This window comes from Leptonychotes weddellii, chromosome 12 (genome assembly GCF_054177405.1).
Source record: "Leptonychotes weddellii isolate Sample4059 chromosome 12, ASM5417740v2, whole genome shotgun sequence".
Classification (NCBI taxonomy): Eukaryota; Metazoa; Chordata; class Mammalia; order Carnivora; family Phocidae; genus Leptonychotes; species Leptonychotes weddellii.
The window spans coordinates 51,869,660-51,891,579 of record NC_138380.1 but is presented as its reverse complement, the minus strand read 5'-3'; positions in this window follow the sequence as shown (position 1 = coordinate 51,891,579).

Below are 21,920 nucleotides of genomic sequence, written 5' to 3'. Positions count from 1 at the left end.
TGATGACTGCTTCAATTTCCTTAGTGGTTATAGGTCTGTTCAGGTTTTCTATTTCATCCTGGTTCAGTTTTGGTAGTTGATACATCTCTAGGAATGCATCCATTTCTTCCAGGTTATCCAATTTGCTGGCATAGAGTTGCTCATAGTATGTTCTTATAATACAACACAAAGTTTTAAGTGACAATGATATTACTGAGTGCCTCAAATGATATGTATCCCCTTGGATTATTTTTCTCATGCTAATGGTAAATAATAATCTCATTGTTTATATTTGTAGATTCTATATTCCTACATGCCAAGAATTTTGAAGCTTTCTTACCCTGCCTTTTATGAGATGATATGAGCTGGTAAACCCTTTGTTTGCCCAGCCCAACCACTCATACCAAGTAGGGAGAAAATTTACAGGAAGAAGAATATCACAAGTAGTAAATTAATATCCACTTTCCACTTCAAAAGTAAATAATCCATCTACATTAAGTTAGAACCATTCATTTTTTTTATGCTTACAAGTTTATTATATAATAAAGGATATGACAAAGGATACAGATGAATACCCAGTTGAAGATACAGAGTGAGGCCTGGGAGGGTCCTGGAGCACAGGAGCTTCTATCCCTGTGGAACTGGAGTATGTTACCTTCCCAGCATGTAGATGTGTTGGCCAAACTGGAAAAGTTCTCCGAACCCCAGAGTTTTGGGATTTTTATGGAGGCTTCATCGTGAAGGCAAGGCAGAGGAGAGGGGGACATGGAGCTGAAACTTCCAAGTTTCTGATCATGACTTGGTCTTTCTTATGACCAGCCCCCATCCAGGAGCCCACCAAAAGTTGCCTCATTAGAACAAAAGATACTTCTGTCACCCAGGGAATAGCAAGGGATTTAGGAGCTCTGTGTCAGACACTTTTATCACTTATGAAATTGCAAAGGTCTTGGAGCTTCTGTATGAGGAACTGGGGTGAGACCAAATATTAGAACAAAAGATTGTCCTAGCACCCCTGTTTACAAGGGTTTAGGAGCTCTGTGCCAGGAACCAGGGGGCAGAGACTAATAAATATTTATTATTTCATTCCTATCTATCTTTAAATCTCTATCTGTTCATCAATCCATCTTTATGTTGATGCATTTCAAAGAAAGTTAGTACATTTTACCACTGAACACCTCAGCATTAATATCTCTGAGTTCAATGGTTTCTTTTTTTTTTGAGGTAAAATTTCCATACCATAAAATGCAGATCTTAAATGTGCTGTTTGATGAATTTTGACAAATATATTCACCTATGTAACCCAAACCTCTATCAAGATGGAATTTTTTTTATTATGTTATATCACCATACATTACATCATTAGTTTGGTTGTTTTTTGTTTTTTTTTAAGATTTTATTTATTTGACAGAGAGAGACACAGCGAGAGAGGGAACACAAGCAGGGGGAGTGGGAGAGGGAGCAGCAGGCTTCCTGCCGAGCAGGGAGCCCGATGCGGGGCTCGATCCCAGGACCCCGGGATCATGACCTGAGCCAAAGGCAGACACTTAACGACTGAGCCACCCAGGTGCCCTTACATCATTAGTTTTTGATGTAGTGTTCCATGATTCATTGTTTGCATATAACACCCAGTGCTCCATTCAGTACGCGCCTTCTTTAATACCCATCACCAGGCTAACCCATGCCCCCCACCCCCTCCCCTCTAAAACCCTCAGTTTGTTTCTCAGAGTCCATAGTCTCTCATGGTTCATCTCCCCCTCCGATTTCCCCCCCTTCATTTTACCCTTCCTACTATCTTCTTCTTCTTTTTTTTTTTTTTTTTTTTAACATATAATGTATTATTTGTTTCAGAGGTACAGGTCTGTGATTCAACAGTTTTACACAATTCACAACCATTCATATTGATTGTATATTGCCTTGAATACATATTATTCCCCTTTATCCCCACCTCCATTGAGAAGAATTATAAACTGTATATGACTGAAGAACTGGAAGATTCCTTAGAAACCATCTACTCTAGTTTCTGTACAAGCAGATAGGGAGATCTAAAAAAAAAAAGATATTGTGGAAAATGTTTTGGAAGAAAGAAATGGAAAGAAAAGGTGCCTATGTTAGACAAATGTTGGCTTACTGCAGAAATGGGAGCCAAGAAAACTGGGAAGTTCTATATTTGCAAATCAGCCACTGTAAACTAAAGGATACAATTAACAACAAAAGAGCTAATCATTTGACAAGCATTAGTGTATTTCACATGTATTAATTTATTTAATCCTCAAAATAATCCTGTAAATTAGGCTCCAAAACTACGTCATTTTAGAGATGAGAAAACTATGACTTAGAGAAGTAAAACTTCAGAATTTATGCCTTAAACTCTATGCCATGACCATCTATATATACCGTGGTGTAGTACAAAATTTTGTTCTGGGATCCTGACAACCAACGCAAAAAAAAAAAAAAAAAGGCAAAAAAACACTTGCTATAGCAACTTAATCATCCAACAAATTAAATAAGTTATTTCTTCAAAAGATGAAAACTTGCAACAGCAAAATTCAGAACAAGTAAATTATGCAGGGCCTTATATAAGAAATAATGGACATCATAATGGTCAGTAAACGTTGTACAACATTTTTTCATAGATGTATTTCTTGTATAAGCCTTCAATCAAAGCTGAGGATACAGTGTTGATCTGGAAGCCAGTAAGATATTCCACAAGTGAAAAAGGTACAAATAATGAAGAAACAAGCACAAGAATCCTTCTGCTTCTGAAAGGGATTTTTTTCCTTTCTTACCCAGCTCAGTTTAACTTCAGAAGGAAGCCCAATAGAACAGAGATCATGCAACTGAAGAAAACATTCCTTGTGCTATTTCCTGTTCAGGAGAGAAGATAAGAATAAACCCTGCAATACAACAACCTGTTGAGGTAGCAACATAGAAATTAATCCAAAAATCTTTCCTTGAGTGGGGTTCAGCTGCATCTGCACCTGGGATTACTCTCCTCTTCCTTGCTTCCCTACCCTGTTGCAGTGCCAAGGGTTCTCCCACTTTGCCCACATACTTCTTTTCTGCATTCTGTGTGTTACTGAGTCTCCAGCACAGGAGATCTCCAACACCAATGGAAAAGTCAGCCTTCACCAACCAGGTGCAGGCAATCATACCTTCTCTTCTCTTTCTGTTACAATGGGAAAAAGTTCTCCTGCCAAGGCCCAATTCCCCAAATTTGTGTTCTGAATTCCTTCCATTCCCATCTCTCAGAAATCTGTTTCATCCACCAGCCCATCTCTGTCATGACCTTCAAGCTCTTCTCTATAGGATCAGGCCCTAAAACATGGAAACATCACTTTAAAGTCCTTTTTTCACCCCATCTTCTTCCAGTGACCCATCTAAGTCTCATCTCCCTGCCCTACCCAAGTTTCTTAAAGAGGTACTGACACACTCTCTTGCTTACTTATCCAATTTTTAACTCGAATCTAAATTACTCTTGCTAAAATCACCAATTGTGGCTATTTTCCAAGGATGGCCCCAATCTGCCGGTTCTTTTGCAAGCATGCTGCTCCTCCAGTCAGAAGGTAGACTTTTTTATTCCTCCCCTTGGCTCTGATCCAGGGCTATAATCTGCTTTGTTCAATTTAATATAGTGGAACAGATGCCTGACCCCTTCACCTGGCAGCTTCTGCTTCTGCTTTTTTCTCTTGGAGCATTCTATCTCAGAAACTAGTCACCATGCTATGAGAACCCCAAGCCACAGGGAGAGGCCACCGCAGGTGCTCCCCTATCTCAGGGCCTACACCTCATCTGTTCACTCTTCCGAGAGGGTTCATCTACCTCCTGCTCCATCCCTCGCTAACTCCACTCGTCCTTCAAGTCTAAAACTAAAAATTACTTCCTCAGAGATGTCTTCGTTTGAAATATGCCAACTCGAATCAGGTACCAATATTGTAATTTGTCATCAAACACTGTATTTCCAATTCATAGTCACAATTTTTAAATGCTATTTTATTTAAGAATTATTTTAGTGTTTGTCTCCCCCAATAAACACGTAATCCTCAAGTTTTTATTATTCACCATCATGATAGGCAGCTTCTAACATGGCCTCTGATGATCCCTAACCCCTGGTGTTCACACTTTTGTGTCATAAGTGTGGGCTGGACCTAATGACTCACTTTTAGTCAATAAATATGGCCAAAGTCATGGAATATCACTTCCATGATTAGGGTGTAAAGATTATGACTTGTGTCTTCTTAGCCAATTCTAACATATTGGCTTCTCAAGTTACACACTTTGATGAAGCAAGCTGCCATGTTGGAAAGACCCAAATGGTAAGGAACTGGGGGTAACCACTGGCCAACAACTGAGGGAAAAAATCCTGCCAATAACTACGCGTCTGGGCTTAGAAGTGAATTTTTCCATGAGATGACTGGAGCCCAGGGAACACCTTGATTGCAACCTGTGAAGTAGAATATGCATCTAAGCCATGCTCAGATTCCAGCCCCACAGAAACTGTGAGATAATAAAAATGTGTTGTTTTAGGCCTCTAAATGTTAGGATATTTTGGTATGCAGCAATACAATCAGTGTGTCTCCTACAACCAAAAATAGTAAATATTAGTGGTTATAATGTTTCAGACAGTGTTCTAAGCACTTAGAACTAAGGAGGTAAGTGCTATTATTTTCTCAATTTTACATATGAGGGAACTGAGGCAAAAAGATTAAGTAACTGCCAAAGATCACTCAGCTAAGTAAGGGTGAGAGTAGTGCTTGGTTTAGGTACTCTAAATATTTATCAAATGAATGAACAAATACATGTCTCTATTACTCTGCAAACTAAGAAAATTAATATTTTGGGGGCGACTAAAACATCTTCAGCATGCTGGCAAACTATAAAATTAATCAATGCATATGTAATGGACTCTGTGTACTAGTACCTTTAGGTCCTGTGGTTTGAAATAAAATATAAAATATGTATCCATTAATCCAATGTACACTGTAGATATTATAAGTACTTGAGGATTACATGTTTATTGAGAGATACAAACACTATACTATTTACAGTCTAGTTAAGGAAATCATGCAGAAGAGTCTGATCACTGACCATGATTTATGGCATGAGATTTACGGCCAAGATATGTGAATCTGCCCATTTTATTGACCCAAATTACCAGCTTCAGCTGTAAGCAAGTCATTTTTTCACCTTGAATAGCTAATGGGCATTTTATAGGATACCTCCTGGTTACCCATTATGTTTCCTGCTGTATAATGCCAACTCCTTCCAGTTTCACATTTGCAAGCTGGGTCATGTGATTCATGCCAGATGATTTCCTTGCTGTGACTTAGGCGTGGTTTCCAAATAAAACAGTTCCAGAATATGGCTTTACTCCACAGACTAGGACCAGCCTGTTCACACATCTTTACCTTATCCCTATTTTGAAGTGAAAATGAATTCCCAACAGTGATCATTTCAAAAGTTTGATTTGAATAAAATAGAAAGGGGTAGGACTAAATTCTTAAAACATTAATCCTATTTTACCTCTGGAGGTTCTATGGGTGCTCACGCAGTAATGTAATAACAAATATGCTGATATGTGTCTAAAAGGAATGTTACATGACCATGAGTCATTATGCCCATCACTTTAAGGCTGTTTGGGTAGCTGGAATAAACCTGTTTTCTTAGTAGTAGTGTAGGAGGTGAGGGATATGGCTGATTTATACTTAAAGGATTGATAATCCTAGGCTTTGTTATTAATGGCAGTGGTCCTTTAACTTTTGGAACAGAGGAGTTATATTTTATTTTCCAGAAGGTTTGAAGTTACCAGGCAATTAATATTTATTAGACAATACTTTTATCTTCACAATAAACCTAGAAGTACCCCATTTACCAGACAGGGATTCTGGAACCCAGAGAAGTCATTTTTTCCAAGGTCATATAATTCATATTAACAGAGTGCATATTTGAGCCATGCTTCCCTAGAGCAGAGACTTAACCACACCTGATACTAAATTATGGAAACATCTTCCACTTTTCAGTCTTCTAGTCCATACCAGGGCTCACTCTGGCTTAGGTGTAAATCTAGTCCTCAACTACCTTTTTCCCACCCCAAGCATTCACTCCCTTCCTACCCTCCTTTAAGTCTGTTTTCTAGAAAAAAATCAGTCAGGAAATATAAGTCACTACCTTGCCTCCCCTCAAAGAAGTTTGCCTTTAAAACACTTTGTTCTTGACAATGAAGATGGTTTCACAGGGTATATAGTACTTATCTCCAACCATAACAAGTTGATTGCCTTAAATATCTACAGCTTTTTGTATGTCAAAAATACCTTGCTTTATTTTTCAGCCTAACACTTTCTCAGATAGCTGCCATTAGACATCTGTGAGCAAATGCAGAAGGGAGAATGAGATAGGAATGTGTACGCATGGCAGAGGATTTTTCTTAAAGGCTCTGAAAGCATACCATACAGAATTGCTAATGCCACTCATGGTCTTTTGCCCAAAGGTAGCTCTTCTGCTCCTAAATAAGGAATGGAAATTGCATCCAAACCTGTTTAATTCAGCCTCATGAATAACTTGGGACTCAAGAGGACACCCAGAAGCAGATCAGTAAAAGATGGTTGACATCCTTGGGCACAGCACTACCTCTTTGGAGAGAGGGAGCACACAAATGAACACAGGAAACAACTGAGGAAAATGTTTAGTTAAAGGACAACTAAAAGTAATTTTCAATGATACGGTGTGCCAAAATAATTAATTCAGGCAATTATTGCTGTATGAGATCCAGACAGTGGAAAAATAAATTTATCTTACAGAATTGGGAAGGATTACCAAAAAGAGGGCTGACTTGGTACAAGCATGGAAGGATGTGAAGAGAAAACAGAAGCGTTACAATTGGAGAACGAAACACAAAAGTGCAGAAGTGAGTACAAAAACCTCACCAGATTGAAACAAAGCATCTGTGGTTCTTCCTCTCTGCTTGTTCTGTTACTCCGTGAACACTCACTGAGTTTCTATTTTGTGCTAGACACTGCTCTAGGCATGAGGAGATTGATGGATGAAGGCCCTCCATTCAGAGAGCTTATATTCTAGTGGTAAGAGAGATACATCAACAAATGAAGAATATAAATTTGGATAGTGATAAATGCTATAAAAAATGGCACAATGGGATAGAGTTACCAGAGGAAGCTGTTATGAGCTGAACTGTGTCCCCCAAGAATTTATATATCGAAGTCTTAGCCCCTCACATGACAGAATGTGATTGTATTTGGAGATAGGCTATTTAAAAGAGGTAGTTAAAATGAGGTCACTACGGTGTGTCCTAACCCAATATGACTGACAACTTTATAAGAAGAGGAGACCATGCAAAGCGAAAGGGAGAAGACACCCATTTCTGAACCAAAGAGGGAGGCCTTAGAAGAAACTAACCCTGCCAACACCTTAATCTCAGACTTCTAGCCACCAGGACTGTGAGAAAACAAATTTCTGTTGTTTGCGCTACTCAGTCTGTGGCTCTTCATTCAGGCAGTCCTAGCAAACTAATACAGAAGCCTATTTCAGGTACTACAGTCAAGAAGGGCTTCTCTGAGGAGATGACAGATAATATCAGGGCTGTAATCTAAAAGAACACTGTCCCTAATAGAGAAAAGGAGATGTATAAGAGACCAGAGACAGAAATGTCAAAAGACAGGAAAAAAGCCAATTTATCTGTGGCACAATTAACAGGAGTGTGTGTGATAAATACTGTCTCCTGGAGAGCATAGACATGTTCTCTCCTATTTCACAGGGATGGTATACAAGTACAAACAATGGGACCAGGAGTGGGGAGTGTTGTCCTTAGATAGAAACTGAGACAACCCATCATGAAAGGGGGGAAGGTAAAATATGTGTGAGTAGATACCTGTCAGTTTTCTCTTCTTTTTAAAATAAATCGTGAAGCAAGGGCATTAGCTAAGGAAGTTAGAAAAGATATCACCTCAATCAGTGGGAGAGTGGAGGTGTGAGAGAAGTGGGTAGGACTGACAGTCCGTGCTGGGTACGCATTTGAGATCAGTGGTTACAATTTGAAAGGAAGAAAGTCATCACAGTTGCTTGATTTTCTCTAACAATGCTCAGCTATTAGATCAGGTTCAGAGTAGGCAGAGTTGAGTTTAATCAGGCTTCTTATGTTGCACATGTGTATGACTGGGCACAAGAAAATAAAGGGTGTTTTCAAGAGAGTGGTGATAGTATCAGGCCAAGGAATCCACTCATCTCCCTTCTTTCTTCCTATGAGGGTTTGGCCTGCTAAGAGTTCCAGTAGCTGGATAGAATGAGGCCAAATTATGAAAAGTCTTAAATGCCCAGAATGGAAAGTAGATTTGATCTTGGAGAAAATGCGTAGTCCTTCATGATATTTTGAACAAAGAAATGATTTAAAAAAAAAAAAAAAAAAAAACCCTAATATGATTCATAAAAAAGGGAAACCAGGAAAAGATCTTTCCTCTCTTGAGATTTCAGGATTTGTAGTGGTTTATTTACACCTGGGTTTATGCAATAGGACAGCAATGCTATCATTAAAGAGCATCTTAGCAAACCCATTTTATCCACTGTGCAAAGTTTAGTAAAGAAAAAATAGTGAAATGTGATTCCCATATTCTAGGGACTTTTCTTATAAACATGATGACCAGCAATGATGAATTTTCCCAGAAAACTTCAAACTCAAGTATTCTTCCATTGTCCTGAATGATACCCTGTGCTTGTTAAACCACATGCCTTCATTGTTGTCTCAGAAAAATATGATTACCATAACAACTAGACCAAACACACTGACATTAACAGAACAAAGACAAATCCAGATTAAAACCTTATGTTAAAGAGATCCCAGAATATGGTCATAGGCGGTTTACTTGTTAAAAAGTCCACCATTTCAGAATCCTGAGGTCCCGTCAAAAGAAGGACAATTGGCTTGATATGTTCAAACCAACAACTGCTCCAAGACAGATTCTGTCTAAAAAGTTAAGGAAGAAAGTCATTGCTCAACTATACAGGGTATTTCTGGGAAAGAGTCAAGATATACAAGCTCAGTTTGGGGACACTGGTTGGCAATGGAATGGGAAATATGATTCTAACTATATCTATTAGATCACTATTGAGGTCAATATATCTTTTAGGATATAAGCCAAGCTGCCGTAGCAGAGTGCCCAATATCAAGTGGCTCAAACAGAATAGAGATAGGTTATTCTTTCTTACACCAGTCTGGAAAGAGATAGCTATGTTCTAAAAACTCATTCAATGTTTCAGGTTCAGTCCATTATATCACTCAGGGGTTCTCAAATGTTTTGGTTTCAGAATCCCTTTACACTGAATAATTACTGAAGACCCCAAAGAGATTTGTTTATATGAGTAATATCTAATAATAACTACTATATTTGAAATTAGAACTAAAAAAATATTAAAATATGTGTTTATTAATTCCTTTTTAAAAACCATGATAAACTATATGCTAATATAACTAATGTTATAAAAAATAACTATCTTCAAAAAAGTAGTAAAAAAAGCAGCATTATTTGATATGTTTGGAAAGTCTCTTCAATGACCAGCTTAATAAGAGAAGAGTGATGATGATGATGATGGTGATGATGTTCTACATTCAATCTAGTTCAGGAGGTTGTTTTAGTTCAAGTATGTGAAGAGAGTCTAGCCTCACACAACTATATAGCTGAGAAAGGGAGGAGTATCTTAATAGGCTTTTCAGATCATTGTGAATATTGTTCTTTAATACTACACAAAATCTCAAGTAGTAGTTTCTTAAAAGTTGCAACATGACATCTGAAACATATCCAAAATCTTTTCATACTCTGTTACATCAAAATCCATTGGTGGTGTGATTATATAACTGAATACATTTACCAAAATTTAGCAAACAAACAAGATTTCTTATTTAATACATCCCGTGGGGGTTTTACCCACGCATGACTTTGTAACATCATGCATTGTTCCTTTAGAAATTATTGGTTCATGAGTTATGCAGAACTTCCAAATGTTGACACATTTTATTACACAATATTAGAAAATCATGTTCACTGATAGCACCACTGATCTCATCAGAATAGGTTTTAAAAACTGAGACGCTGTTAGGTTCATGGTGGCATATACCTATTTCCCAAATTCAAATTTTTGCTTGCAAACTCAAACTTTGTAATTCGTAATAAATACTGTCTGTTTTTTTTCCTTGAAGTCACAAGCTGATTTTCAAGGAAATGTATACCAAATGTCTGGATAGACAAAGCTTGTCAATCATTCTTTCAAGTAAAAATGGTGTTTAGTTCAACTTGAAATTTAAACAATCACACAAGTGCTTTCCCTTGAGACAACATATTTTCATACGTGTAAGTATTTATGCATACTTTCTATTTCATTACACAGAATATTAAAAAGACATGTACTCAACAGGGATGATGAAAGTGATTATTTGTAGTGCTTTTTTAATTTTATTTTGTTATGTTAATCACCATACATTACATCATTAGTTTTTTTGATGTAGTGTTCCATGATTCATTGTTTACATATAACACCCAGTGCTCCATTCAGTACATGCCCTCTTTAATACCCATCACCAGGCTAACCCCTCTCCCCAACCCCCTGTAGTGCTTCTTCAAGGACATTCTTAACTGAAACTGCCATTTTTTGTTTTGTTTTGTTGCAACTGCAAGTCTGTGAAGAATGTGGTGACTCTTGGTACAGTTTGGGCGTCAGTGCCTTGATTCATGCTAGGGTACCAGTAGTTTCACACGCCAGTACATTGCCACCATCAATGCAAATGCAAAACAGTAAAAGAGGCAAATAACACCCTAAAATTATGAAAACAGCTTTGACTTCCCAGACTCCCTGAAAGGGCCACAGGAATCTCCAGGTGTCTGCAGAACACACTTTGAGTAGTACTGCACTAGAGTTCTGTCCTCATCAGCATGGATGACATTCCCTAGAGGAAAGGAGGGAAACTAATGTTCAAGGTAAACTCTTTCCTTTTAAGTAAGTAACCAAATATTTGAACTCTTACATTCCATGAGTGAGAGCTTCGTTCCATGGCCTTAGCTAGCCACAGGGTAGATGAGGAAAAAGTAGTCTCTAACCAGGCAGCCATATTATATGGAAGAGCGAGAGAACAGATTTGGGCATGTAATAGTCACCACACTCACCCCATTAATCTATGAGCAGGTCAAGTAAAAGGACAGTCATGCTAGAGGGCCTGCAGTCAATTGACAATAAAGGTACTTCTGCTTCGTGCCTAGCTCCAGGGTGTAACACTGGTCAGGGGGTGTCTGGAGATCATGGGGCAAGAGCAGAGAAGCGGCTACAACCACAGCTCCAGTCCTGTGGGCAGATGGACGGAGCACCAGGAAAACTGTCCTCAAAAGGGCTCCCAAGCATTACAGTCAGGAGAGGATCACTGGAGAAAGACAGAAAAGGAAGCAGCAGTGGGAAGAGTAGGACCCCCGAAGCAAAAAGGGAGGGCAGATCATCTGTGGGTCTTGGTGAGCAGATCATGGGGAAGCCAGCAACCCCTGGAACTAGGAAGAGCCCTGGTTTACAGCAACATCCCTAACTGGGCTGGGCCAGAAACTGGCTGCTCTGTGACTCTTATTGTGACCTCACTTTGTCCCCAGGCTGGAGAGGTGGGGGAGTCTGGGTAGTTTTATGCTGTTTTTATAGCTCTACTTGATAGAAACCCATTCCTATTTGAGAGCTGAGTCCAAACATTTTATTTGTTCCCCTCTCAATAGCAACAAGAACAGCAGGCAAGAGCCAATTCTGCAGAAAACATGTTGTGCTGCAGAAAACTGACGTGAACTTGGGGCACAAAGGTAAAGAAAACAGAGGTAAAGGTAGCTCTGGTCACTGAGAACAAAATCCTAATTACAGCAAGCGTACTGGAAGCCAAGACTAAACTGACCTTGCAAAGCTGAATAAACGGGAAATATGGGACCAAAAAGCTTTTAACTGCTGTGCCTTATCTGATATGCTGGCAAATGTACACAAAGACAAGAGGAAAGGATTGGAAGGCATTCATTTTGAGATCAGATCCAGGTCAACCAAAAGATCACGGGTCCTTGAACTTCATTCCATCAGCAGCAAACAGAAAGTCTATCGATACCTGGTAGAAGGGGTTTATGACAAAACTTAGTTGTCCGAAAATCATCCTCATTCATGTTTTTCCCCCACTACCTCCCTCAATGCTTCTATTTTTTACCCCTACTGTCGATCTCTGTCCTACAAAGGAAAGCAGTTTTTAAACACATTATTTTGGTATATTAGCTCAGGTTAAAGAACAAGGAGACCAAAAAAAAAAAGAATAGAAATGAAAGACATATCAGAACCAAGGAGATGAGAAGGAAAATATTTGCCAACTTCAAGGGTTTATGTATTCCTTGTGACTGGACATGAATTTTGAGTCCAAGACTTTTGGCAGGCTATGCAAAAGAACAAACACAATGATTGACATGGTTCTCATTGTAAGAAAAGAGGAAGCAAAATTGCTGTTGGCTCGAAATTCTCAAATTTCTCCTCTGAGTCCTTTAATGAGAGCCAGTGAGTTACATAATGGACCTTCCCCTCAGCACCAGTTCTGTGGTCAATGCAGATCGATGCCCATTTAAACCTAAGCTTTTGATTTTATGTTACTCATCTTTGTGCAGATTTTCCAAGAACCTATAAAAGCATGACAAATGTCACATAAAATAACTATATGTGGTGGGGCGCCTGGGTGGCTCAGTTGGTTAAGCAACTGCCTTCGGCTCAGGTCATGATCCTGGAGTGCCAGGATCGAGTCCCGCATCGGGCTCCCTGCTCAGCAGGGAGTCTGCTTCTCCCTCTCCCGCTCCCCCCTCTTGTGCTCTGTCTCTAAAATAAATAAATAAAATCTTTAAAAAAAAAAATAACTATATGTGGCTTTTAAATTCTGCCAGTTGACCTAAAGTAAATCTGACCTGGGAACACCTGGCAATGTTGGAAGGACCCATCTACCTTGGTCAGGAAAGGCTACCTCTGAATGAATCAAAAGGTGCAATCGCATCACAAAGGTCCTGAGCACCACCACCAGCCTCTGTGACAGATACTTGACTCTACATGGTAGCCTTTAGCATAAAGTTCTGACTCCACCAGCAGTAACTGTGCTATTTGGAGCATGTCACTTAAACTCTTGGAACTGCAGTGCCCTCGTTTTAAAATGACTCATAAGGTAGCTACCATTTTCTGAGGTCCTACTCTGTGCTGACCACCATTTCACATCTGTTTTCCCAGCTGGGTTAGAAGTTCCATGAGGGCAAAGAGAGTATTTCTTTTGTTCACTATTGGATTTCCATCATCTAACACAGGTCTGGCACATAGTGGAGGCTTAATAAAAAATTGTTTTAACTGACCAAATTCTCAGTGTCATAACAACCCTGCAAACCAAGCATAATTCCTATTTTATAATTGAAGAACTCGAGGCTCAGCAAGTTTAAGTGACATTTGGAAAGTCACAGAGCTGGTTAAATAGAGTAGCCTGTCCAGCCCCAGAGCCTGCTTTAGTCCCACAAGGCTGCAGCAATGCAAACAGACCACAGCAAGATCCAAGGCTTATCCAGCTCTATCATGGAATGGTTCCCCACAACTGGTGGGCGGCCAATACCCTTTAGCACAGGGGTGCCTGCTGCTGAAAGAGTTCCTGCTTAATGAAATTCTTCAACGATTTTCACTGCATCAAACCCAGTGGGCACGGCAGTGAAGTTGAGATGGGAGAGGGATAAGAAGTGGCCTTCCTCCTCTATTCATGCCATGAGCTTCCTCGTTTCCCCACCACCCCCTCTCCCACTGGCCTGCATGCAGCCCATACTGAGAAACCAGCTTCAGCTGGTTTTATTACTGCGAGTACATTACTAATGGCCTCTGCTGTTCTCCACAGGCACAAAGCACTGGATCCAACACTGGACCCAACACTGGACAGAGGGGAAAAAAGAAAGAAGGGTGGAGGAAAAAAGAGCAGTAAATATAGAGGCAAAGGCAGCAGAGGGGTGGGAGAGAGAGACAGAAATGAGGTAGGAGACATCAGACCATGCCAGCACCAAGACTTGTCTGTTAATGATAATGGTAATAATAATGATAACAACAATAATATTTATGGAACATTTACTACAGGCTAATACTTTGCTAAATGCATTGCATGTGTTATCGTTCATTTACTCGCAAATATTTGAGAGACAAAATCCCTGCCCTCCTGAGGCTTACAATATAAGTTAGCAAAATATCTAGCTAGAAGGCAAGTGCCAAAGATGAAAATGAAGCAGGGGAGAAGAATGGTGTTTCTCAGGTGGGAACAGAGAAATTGATTTAGCTCAGTGTCCAGAGAAGGCTTCTGAGAAGGGGACATTTGAGAAAGACTTCAAAGATAGCAGCATCAGCTCCCGCTCATGCTCAGGCATTTCTGAAACATTTTGAGGCCCCCAAAATATTTATTTTGTTTTTCAGCCAGTTATGTCTTTTCTCATTTGTTTTTTATTCTCGTCTCTTAGTACATTTTATGTCTGGGGCAGAAGGGATTATCAAAGTGTGAGCCACCTGCATCGTTTTGACTGGTGTGGTCATTTCTCTGTACCAAATGTAAAAGGACTAAAGGCTTATCCAAGAGGAGCAAACCTACCTTAAGTTTGGAAATCTTGTCCTGAGAAGGAAAGACCAGCAGGTGCTAGTGTTCTTCTAGATTTCATCCTGCTGATGTTACTCAACTTAATACAGGGAGCTTCACACCATGACAGGAAAAGCAGCAGATATCGCATCAGACAGTCAATCGCACTTCATTATGTCATTAAAAGATCATTTGAATCACCTTATTGCACTTGGAATCCTGTTCAAATGGTTGGAAGGCCTTGCATAAAATTGTGGGCTGGTTATCACATTAGCACAGTTTTGCCCCTTTCACAAAAAAAATCACAGACACTGCGGCACGTCCTCACCACAGGAACAGTACGCACTAGGGAAATTTGGGAGGACAGAGTGGGAAAGAGAGGGGAAACTGACTCATGCTTCAGCTGGTTTTATTACTGCGAGTACGTTACTTGGGAGGCTGAAGAGAGCAAGGTGGACAGACAAGGCTAGAGACCCTTGAAAACACTAGGAAAATAAGGTAGGCCAGCACCAAACATGAGAGCCTGAGACAGAAGTAAAAAATATCAATTTACATATATAAATATAAACATTATATCATATGAGCCCTAAAACGAAATCCTTTGCTTACATGTGCATTTAAACCAGTAAGTGAAAGAGTCAATAAAGCACTATCTGGAAAACTCGGCAAGAAGTACTACAAGAGTAAGCTTTTCATCGCCCTCCCACTGGCCAAGACTGTCGAAGGGAGCCCACACCACTGCTCTTTTATTTAAGGACAGAAGGGGCGAAGCTGGCTCAGACCAGCTCACGAGAGCTGACTGTGCACATCTCTTCCCCACCCCACATTTCATGGTGTCAGGGTGGTAGCCTCACTTGGCCATGAGGAGAGTATTTGCACCATGGAAATCACCAAATGTTACCAATCAGTGTCAGGGCATTGTGTTTTGGGGTTTTTTTGGGGGGGCAGGGGTGTTTGTTTTCCATTGAGAGCCTGTTGTTAAGCCTTTACCAGCACAGCACTATGGGAGGGAGAGGCTGTCCTGGATAAATTAAGTGATCTGTGTGACCACTCAGAGGCAAGAAGGAGAGAAGTCATTCCTTCATGCATGAAAATATGCAAAAAGTGTAAAAAACACGCTGATGATACAGGTGTTCGATGGAATGGAGGGTGAAAACATTTTAAGGCAGGAGCATCCCATTTTGGTAAAGGAGATTCCAAAAATCTGTTAAACCAAGATTCTCTTGACGTCGTTAAACAGAATGAGGATCAAGCGAGCCAGATCTAGAAGTCTCACAAAACTAATGGTTGGCTTACTCTGAGACTTAGTCACAAAGTCAAGGTCAATTTTCCATTTGAAACTTAATTTTAAAGTACCCTTTAATTCCGGAAGGTAGGAAAAGTGAAAAAAATATGTATATAGGAAATCAGGTTACTCCAACAGCTCAGCCATATACATATCACTAAATCACCAATAAAAACCAAACATTCCCTAATTATCCTAATTATTCTCTCTAATCAAAGATCAAAGCTTTCATCAAAACTGAAAGACTTAAACGGGACAGGTGGAGCAACAGGACAAAGAACCACAAGAAAACAAATGTCTGCTATCAAGTCCACACTTCACAGCTTAGAAATTTGCAAGCTGACAGAATTCATGTGAGTCCTGAAGACATATTAAATCTGACATCGCTCACCACTGAAATTGTAAACTTTCTAATAAATAACATGGAGCAGGAGGTGAGATTTTGTTTATTTGCCCTCATTTCTGCAGAACCCCAAAGGCCTTGCCTGTGTTCTTCCAGGCTCCTTCAACAAAATTCCTCTCCTGAATTCCTGTGACCAGAAGAGTAACAAACTGATACCAAACAGGGATAGTTCTTCACTGAGGTAGAGATTTCATTTGTGATCTCTGCATTTGTTCCTTCTGTAGGCACGGATTTCCTTGAGTTGTTAGTCAAAATGCATTATTATAATAGAGAATAATGGTTAAAAATAAAGTTTTTGGAGACAGCTAGATCTAGTTTTTTTTCTTGCTCTGCTACTTGCAAGCATTATGACTTTGGACAAGGTCCTTAGAAGACGTATTTTTCCCCTTTGTATTAGTGGGGATAATAATACCGAACCTTCATAGCTGCAGTAAAGTTGAGATACGAGACTACATGTTAAGCAATTGACTCGGGGCTGGGCCTAGAACAAACCCTCCATAAATGTCAGCTATTACAACTCTGTTACTGAATCTCCTCTTAATCATATCACCAGATTAACTGACAACATACTGATACCCGTGGATAATGAGCACTTACAGCTACTACACTCACCTCTGCTACACAGGCACACTTCTACTCCTAACTATTGTGTTGTCACTTGTTCATGTTCTCAAAACGGCGAATTCTAATTGCACTTGTTATTTTAATTAAGTATAATCAATTAAATTTTATGTAAACCCACAAAATATGAGTAGAAAAAGACAGTTGTGTAACATTGCTATAAAAACTAAAATGGTGGCTTTCAAAATACTCAAAAGTGCAAGCTACTACAAAGAGTACTGCTAATATATGAGGTATGGATGAGTTGACTAGGAATACTGGGGAATTTTTTTTTTAATGCTTCAAAGACATATTCCAAAGTTTGCTTTAAAAGTATCGCCAAATTATCCATCCACATAAAAATGAGTAACTAGTATACAATGGGAAAAAGTCTCTTCAACAAACAGTATTAGGAAAACTGGACAGCTACATGCAAAGAATGAAACTGGATCATTTTCTTTCACCATACACAAAAATAAACTCAAAATGGATGCAAGACCTAAATGTGAGACCTGAAATTATAAAAATCCTAGAAGAGAAGACAAGCACTAACGTCTTTGACATAAGCCATGGCAACTTTTTTCTAGATGTCTCCTGAGGCAAGGGAAATAAAGCAAAAATAAACTATTGAGACTACATCAAAATAAGAAGTTTCTGCATGGCAAAGGAAACAATCAACAAAATTAAAAGGCAACTTTTGGAATGGGAGAAGTTATTGCAAATGACATATCTAACAAAGGGCTAATATCCAAAATATACGAAGAAATGATACAATGCAATACCCAAAAAACAAATAATCCGATTAAAAAATGGGCAAAGGACATGAACAGGCATTTCTCCAAAGAAGACATCCAGGTGGCCAACAGAAACATGAAAAGACGCTCAACATCACTCATTATTACAAAAATGCAAAACAAAACCACAATGAGATATCACTTCACACCTGTCAGAATGGCTAAAATCAACAACACAAGAAACAACAAGTAATGGTGAGGATGTAGAGAAAAAGGAACCCTCTCACACTATTGGTGGGAATGCAAACTGATGCAGCCACTGTGGAAAACAGTATGGAGGTTCCTCAAAAAACTAAAAATAGAACTACTCTATGACCCAGTAATTACACTACTGGATATTTACTCAAAAAAATAAAAAATAAAAATAAAAAAACTGGGGCACCTGACTGGCTTAGTTGATTAAGCATCTGATTTCTGCTCAGGTCATGATCTCAGGGTTCTGGGATCGAGCCCTGCGCTGGGCTCCCCACTAAGCAAGGAGTCTGCTTGTCCCTCTCCCTCTGCCCTTCCCCTTGCTCATGCTCTCTCTCTCTCAAATAAAATCTTAAAAAAAAAAATAAAGTATATTTTAAAAAATACAAAAATACTAATTCAAAGGGATACATGTACCCCTATATTTATTGCAGCATTATTTTTTTTTTAAAGATTATTTATTTATTTATTTGAGAGAGAGAGCACATGAGAAGGGGGAGGGTCAGAGGGAGAGGCAGACTCCCTGCTGAGCAGGGAGCCCGATGCGGGACTCGATCCTGGGACTCCAGGATCGTGACCTGAGCCGAAGGCAGTTGCTTAACCAACTGAGCCACCCAGGCGCCCTGCAGCATTATTTTTAATAGCCAGACTATGGAAGCAGCCCAGGGGCCCATCAATAGATGAATAGATAAAGAAGATGTGGTATATATAAACAATGGAATATTATTCAGCCATTAAAAAGAATGAAATCTTGCCATTTGCAATGACATGGATGGAGCTAAAGAGTATAATGATAAGCAAAATAAGTCACTCAGAGAAAGACAGTGATCTCACTCATATGTGGAACTTAAGAAACAAAACAAATGAGCAAAGGGAAAAAAGAGAGAGGCAAACCAAGACACAGACTCTTAATTCTAGAGAACAAACTGATGATTACCAGAGGGGAAATGGGGGAGGGGGATGGATTAAACAGGTGATGGAGATTAAAGAGTATACCTATCATGATAAAAGATAAAATAAGTATCACTAAATTATCTCTCCACTTATAAATGAGTAACTAGAAATAGAGGATACATTGAGTGCGTGTGTGTGTTTGTGTGCACAGTGTGCACACACATGTTGAATAAATAAGGAAGAATTTGATCAAGGTTTAGGAGTGAGGGACTACTGAGCAAAGGGAAGAGACATGGTATAACTTTCTTCCATGCTCTAGTTCAAGGTCTTTAGGCAAGTCACATAGCCTAAAATGGGGATTAAAAAACAAACTTAAAAGGCATGGATTTGAATCAGAATATTTTATGGACCTTTCTAACTCAATGACTCTTGGTATCATAGATTTTCAGATAAAAAGCAATGATGCATGCAAAAAAAGAGAAGCTTGGTGTCCTATGCAGATGAAACTAGTGATCAGGGAACAGATATTCACAAGCTCCTTGATTTGTTGATATGAGTGCAACAAACGCCCAAAGAATGCTGGGTCCCTGAGCAGGAATGAATGGGACAAAGCCAGAGCCCTGACCTAAGCCTGCAATTGGGCCATGACACGGCCAGGCCACCTCACCTGTCTTGCTTTACTTCCATGCCATTATGGTGAATTTAAGCAGTTCAAAGAGGTCTAGACATTTGATTCTGATCTAATTTACTTAAATGTATGTATATATAACTGGTGTTCAGCAAAAGCATTTATAATCTCAGTGTGAGCCAACATATCCCAGATACAGTAGCAACACTTGGCCGATTTCTTCTTTGTACAATCAAAAAATTAAAATTAAAATTTTGTGAAAATCACTCTAAGAGCCCACCTTTTTCTGTCTTTGCCTTGTTATAATAAACAGAAAGGAGAGATGATTTTTCAAATGTTAGGTTATTGCCATTTGGTAGAGATTATCCTCTGGGCCCACTAACCAAAACCTCAAGGCACCAGGCAACCTGCCAAAAGAATGAGATGCAATGCATTAAGATCAATTTGTTAATTTTTAATGAGGCTTCAAAATGCCCTAGTAAATTACTTAATCATTTTAAGAATGTATTGCTGCTTCTTCACTATTCCTACCTCCTGTGCATGGAAAAACTAACTTTCTTTTAATCATTTCCATTCTTCCTTTCATCCCCTTGAACGCTACAATAATTCTCTGTTACTACCATCACCAACCAAAGCAACCCATAAAACTGAAGATCAAATATAACGAAAGAGCATAAAAAGCATGGCAGGATTTTCAAAGCAACTAGATTGTTTGACTCTATTTTTAAAAAAATAGTTAATTCACAGTTTTAACATAGGGAGTTAATATATTGTATGTCTTCCTCTTTGGAAATAATGCTTTAAATTGTGAAGAATGTTGCACACTATTATAGTTCCAATGAGTTAGATTATATTACAAAACTTCACTTGAATTGATCCTTTTCTTAATCAACTAAACTTTAAAGTGAAGCTTAACAAAATGAGGAGGAAGAGTTTTAAAGCAGACTGTTGAAAAAGTGATCTGAATCCATGAGGACACCAGTCCTTGGGGGCTTTGTTCACTGGGTGGCCCCACGGCTTCATAAGAGGTGCTCAACAGATAGATTTTTTTAAATAAATGCTTTAAAGGAGATTTATCCTTTCCTAACAGTCAAAAAGATATTCAGGAATTATAATGGAGGGAGAAAAAGCACAGTTGAAGGCAATACCAAACCTACAACTACTAGACATAAAACCACAGCTCTCCTGGAATAAAGCCAAGGCTTGCACATCTAATAAGAGTAGACATGACCCACAGAATGAGTCAGGCTTGTTCTAGTTCATAGCAGCACCATCTTTCTAAGCAGAGAAACATACATTCCTAGTAGAGAGAGGTCTGTAACTTAAAAGTAAGATGTAGCAATTTCATTAGCTATTAAATTAAATATTAAATATTTGGAGAGTAGAATCTCTTTTTCTAAAACTCAAAAAAAAGGAAGGGGAAAAAAGCTAAAACTAGATCTATTTCCAAGGTAGTAAATTAAAGATTTACAAAGGTACTTTCACCAAAAAAAAAAAAAAAAAAAAGCCATTTTAAGGAACAATGTGGTTCATGACAATAGTCTTCAAAATTCTCCCTGCTAGGATGTGAGCTCACAAAGGCACAGTCAGCACCTATCCATTTGCTTATTTCCTTGGCACCTAGAGTGGTAGAATAAGCAATGGAATTAAATCAGTAGAAGTGGATTCAAATCCCAGCTCTACTTCTTTCCAAGTGTAAAATGAAAGTCTGAGCCTAAGTTTCCTCCTCAATAAAAATAAAATAACCCAGGGCGCCTGGGTGGCTCAGTCAGTTAAATGTCTGCCTTCGGCCCAGGTCATGATCCCAGAGTCCTAGGATGGAGCCCCACATCGGGCCCCCTGCTCAGCAGGGAGTCTGCTTTTCCCTCTCCCTCTGCCTCTCCACCTGGCTCGTGCTCTCTCTCTCTCAAATAAATAAAATCTTAAAAATAAATAAATAAATAAAATAACCCTTCATGGGATGTTATGATGATTCAGGCCCAAGAACCTGCATTTCATACAAGCAGGTGAAATGAGACTCACTCAGATTGTCTACATAGATAATTTTCTGAGAAACACTGCCTTTATCCCAAACGTCTTGTCCAAAGGAGGAAACTGAGCCCCAAGTAGGATGAAATGACTTACTAAAAGACCTTCAATTAATTTGAGGAAGCCTTGGGAGAAGAGGTGGGGGCTACAGAGAGCAGAAGGAGGAGTGCCAATGGCGCAGCAAGCAGAAGGGTTCCTTTGCTTCCTATAGATACTGTAGCCAGGTTCATAGAATCAACATACCACTGCACTTACTAATCCATACATATGATTATTTTTAAGTAAATTCTAGCAGTGTAATTGCCAGATCGCAAAATATGCATTTTTGAAGGCTTTCTGATGCATGTTTACCGTGTCTTCTACAAGACATACCAATTTATACTCCTACCAGCAGAGTAACATTCTACCAAATAATGGCTCAGGACATAATAGAGTGCTCTCTGGAACTCCAGCTAGGCCTAAAGGGTTCTGAAGGCTCTTATGGAATGTTACTT